Here is a 5,000-nt window from a genome sequence, read left to right on the forward strand (position 1 = left end):
GTCTTCAAACTTCTCGCCATTGTTCGACACCAATTAGCAAAGCTCCTTTGGATTATTCTTCCTGGGTCACTCTAAAGTCACTTGGTCTATTGCAACGCCAACGGGGTTCCCCTGGAGGAGAGTCTCTTACGAAGAAAATCAAAACTCATCCCGTCAAATCTCACATTTTAGATCGAAATTCTGATCAATTAAATATTCAAAACTCCCTTCGTTTCACTTGGTCAACCTCCACTACAACAAAGGACACAAAGCGTTCATTGATATACATTCAACCAACTCAGTCAACTAAATCAACTACTGTGCGATCCTCTTTGCGGCTGTGGAATGCTCGCTTTTTGAATGGAAAATCAGCCATCCTCTCTGACTGGTCCTTACTGAAACATGGTTCAAAGGGAAGGATCGTGACGTTATAACAATTGCCGAAATCAACAATATTTTACCAGATCACCAACTCATTCATCTACCTCGTTCTGGTGCTTGTCGAGGGGGTGGTGTTTGTGTTGTGCTGAGAAAAGGGTTCAAAGTTATGCAAAACACCTTGCAATTACAGTTTGCATCGTTTGAATCACTTGATGTCTCTATCTCTTCTGGAAATACTCCCCTCAGACTGATTGTTGTCTATCGTCCACCACGGTCAAAAAAGAACAATCTCTCTGTTGACCTGTTTATGAGAGAGTTCGCTCATCTCCTTGAAAATGTGATCGTAAACAATGAGCTTCTTATCATCACTGGTGATTTCAACCTACATATTGATAATCTGAATGGCAACTCTACTGCGGCATCTTTCATGGACTTGATTAACTCGTTTGGTCTTTGTCAGTTAGTTGCTGAACCCACTCACCAGTGCGGACATTTGCTCAACCTTATCATTACAAAGTCAACTACAAGAAATCTCCTGACTGACGCGCAGGTTCAATTCGATCTTCCTTCCTAACACGCCTATCAGTTCCTCGTCCTGTTCCAACTAAAATACTCGTCAATCATCGCAAACTTAAGGCTATCGAGCTAGATGCGTTCAAAAGTTCAGTGTGTTCATCAACCATCACACCATTAACCACTGACGCTTGCGACATTGTGAATGAACTTACCGACACTTACAACTCGGTATTGTGCAATTTGATGGATTTCCACGCACCATGTCGATCACGCTACATTATTCTCCGTCCACACGCCCCCTGGTTCGATGACAGTCTGCGTGCTGCTAAGCAGGATAAACGACGCCTGGAACGTAAATGGAGGACAACACAACTAGAAATAGACCGTCAGCTCTACAGTGATATATGTGATGACTATCATAAACTTCTCGACAAAGCTAAATCAACTTATCACATCGATAAACTAGCTAACTGTGATCAGCGAGATCTTTTCTGGGAAATTCACAAAATGACTAAGGGAAAGCGACAACGAATTCTACCGAAGTATATTCCTGAATGTTCGCTGGCTGATCGGTTTCCTGATTACTTCACAAACAAGGTTACCGACCTCAGACGTGGTCTTAATGACTCCCCATTAGCGATGCTGTCTGTTTCTACGGAAGAACTCCCTTGCCCTACTAAGTTCGATAAATTATAAACTGTAACGCCTAAGAAAGTCCAATCAGTAATTAAGAGCTCCCCAACAAAGACCTGTGGCCTGGATCCAATTCCTACCATATTGCTGAAGGAGTGTCTAGACATCCTGTTGCCAATCGTAACATCAATCATCAATTCTTCCTTAACAAGCGGCGTCGTACCTGACTCCTTCAAAGTCGCTAGTATCACACCTCTGATTAAGAAACCAAGTCTTGAACCTGATATTTTAGTAAACAACAGACCGATCTCCAATTTGCCTTTTCTATCGAAAGTTCTGGAACGAATTGTTGCAGCCCAATTACTCCATCATCTTAGTGTGTGTAACTTATTTCCTAAACTTCAATCTGGGTATAGGAAATTCCACAGTACAGAAACAACTTGTCACTTGGCATTTTGTATACACAAGCAACTACAGTCGGTCCCCGCTATTTCGAACTAAGATCAAATTCCCTTGGATTTACCATTATGTTTTCAGTCATTTACTATCAGCTATTTCGAACTCGGTTATTTAGAATTCCCCGCTATTTCGAACTCATCGTTCTTCCCTTACACCTTCAATCAACCCCGTTATTTCGCACTTGTCAAAAACAGAGCACGTACATAAGAGCACAGCTGGAAATGTATTGCATTTTATTCGAGCTTGTGTAATTAACGACTTAACAATGCTTGACTCACGTGCAGTGTCCCGCTAAGAAATTTGATTACAAACTGACAAAACACACTGTTACTGATGTGTTCTTCCGGCTGAAAAACCTCATGTATTCTGATCATTTGACATTTTATAGTAATGTGAATTTTCTTTGGCGATTACAAACGTCCTTTGATATCTCCTTGATGATTCATCTCTAAGCCTTTCGCATTTTTTTTACAAATCAGCGTTATAACGTGGGAATCAACGACAGTTAACACTCATCTACGACCAATGTACGCTTGAAAGCTGTTTCCGCAGGACTTCAATGTAGAGTGCACGGCACTTGCATACCTCCTCCATCTCCAAGGTTGACAGGTTTGCCCCTCACGATGACGCTCCATGAACCGTCTTTACCATCCCTCAAAAAGTAAAATACCGTTTTGGCAAATCATCCATTTTTTCCTTTCTTTAGATGTCCAACAATGTCTTCACCTGACAACACGCACACTGCATACTAGTCCACACTGTTTTCTGGTTCTGTTCGGGCCATTAGTTTCTCGTTGACCACAGGAACCCATTCATTTTGGTAGGCATGATATCCCTTAACGTGCGAGTCGATTTTGAAGGAGGCGAGTGTGCACTTGAGATCCATTGCAGCATTTAACTGGAGTTCTTTATGAGCAATGTTCGCTGTACTTTGCCCCTTTGTCACTACAGTAATTTCATATTACAGTTTGTTTTAGTCACGCATTGACCAATGCACGTGGCATTATTGCTTTGTACTGTACTCTGAAAGCATGTCAGGGTCAAAACGTGAAAAAGTACTGCTGTAAGACATTACTCGACAAGTACGAGGCTTTGAAGAAGCTCGAGTGTGGAACAGCTAAAAAGGATGTTGCTGTGCAGTACAAAGTCTCACCAAATACGCTTTCAACGAGGATAAAGAATAAAGACAAGATAGTGAAAGCATTCAAACTTACCCTGCAGATATCGTGCTCAAAAAAAGAGCTGGATGGATAGTAGCTTGTTTGAGGAATGGGTTCGAGAACAGGACAGGAAATTTGAGCGCCCAGGAAGAAAAATTGCTCTGATAGTTGACAACTGTCCCGCCCACCCGCAAATCTTCAATTTAAAAAGCAATCCAGCTAGTTTTCTTATGTCCAAACTCAACCTCGAAGACCCAACCAATGGATCAGGGTGTTATACGAGCAACAAAGGCGTATTATAGGCAAGGCTGTGTAAAGAAATTCATTGATGCCGTTGACAACAAAAAGCCCTTACCCAACCTCTTTATTTTAGATGCTATGGCCATTCTCACTGAGGAATGGGGTAGAGTTTCAGAGTGCAACCGCTTCAGAAAAGCTGGCATTGGTAGCCAAGCCCAACAAAGTGCTTTGAATGACCATGACGATCCTTTCAACATTCTGTTAGAAGATATCACTGCCTTACGAGAAAGAAGCCCTGAACTTGTACCAGATGAAGTCAGTGCTGAAGATGTGCTTGATACAGATAGTGGCATTTTAACATCTGACATTGGTTCATTGAGCGATGAAGGCATTCTCGCAGAGTTTTGTGAAGAAAACCAGATGGAAGTGGATGATGGCAATGATGGAAATGAAGATGAACAACAAGAAGAAACTCCCAAGTGACCAACGAAAAGTGAGGTCCTTCAAGCAATTGAGCCTCTCTCACGGCACAGTTTGTTGGCTGTTGAGGGAGCCGAGATTCGACAGCAAACAAGCCAGCTGTCAATTACAATCGACAAGAGTATTCGAAAAAAACAAAAACGACAGAACATTCAAAGATTTTTCAATGTAACAGCATCTGCTGATTTTTCCGACATTTAATTGCTGTATCTTTATTTAATCAGTGTCTTTCTTTATAATGTACTGTATTTTATTAAAAGATGATTCACTGTTACGAATTTTACGTTCTCTTCCGATATGCTCCGCATTATGGGATAATTATGCATGCTTCCTACCTACCTACTGGTCAGCGGTCACGTTTAAAAAAGGCTATTCAGTTGCAAATTAGCAGTGATATAAACCCCAGGAAGTGGCGTAATAACCAGTTCTTCCTTTCGTGCTTTACAAGGTCAGCGAGTTCGGTTTGTTTATCTGTTTTACGTTCCTTGTTTTGGTTTCGCTCTTCAGGGGGTGTTCCTTGTTCGTTTAGTCATGTTTGCTACTTTCGCTTAACTCTTTCTCTTAGCTTCCGTCGCTTATTTAGCCCTCGACAGTCGACAGCAAGAGTTTCGCTTGCCCACGTGGTGATGTCTTCGCCAGCAAAGGCTAATACTGCACCTTTGGAACCCAATGTGGTGATTGCGAATGAAGTTCACAACGCGGTTGAGGTCGACAACACAGACCACAAGGAATTTGATTTGGATGAGTTGAAGGAACAGCTCGGAATCGACAGTATTCTTGAAAAGCTCAACAACCTTGCTGCAAAGTTCTGTAGCGGAAAAACTAGGACTGAGTACTCTGGTTCAGAGGCTCAAAATTCAAAGTCCTCTTCAGAAACCGCCGAAGGGGTTTTTGACCTCTTGGCCGCAGTAGTTCCATGTGAAGTCGCATCGACTAATGAGCCTTACGAGGAGGAGTTTAAGTTTCCTTCGGTATTCGAGGAAGCCGAAAGTTTTGGGCCTGAGGTGGCTGAGGTCATTTCTCAATGAGTCAATGATGCATGCTCTAAAAAAGCCATGGACTCCAAGTTCAAGGATCTGTACGAGAAGTATAAGACTCCTGCTAATTGTAAATACTTGTGTGTGCCTAAAGTCAACTTAGAGCTGTGGCACG

Source organism: Montipora foliosa, chromosome 2 (genome assembly GCF_036669935.1).
Source record: "Montipora foliosa isolate CH-2021 chromosome 2, ASM3666993v2, whole genome shotgun sequence".
Lineage (NCBI taxonomy): Eukaryota > Metazoa > Cnidaria > Anthozoa > Scleractinia > Acroporidae > Montipora > Montipora foliosa.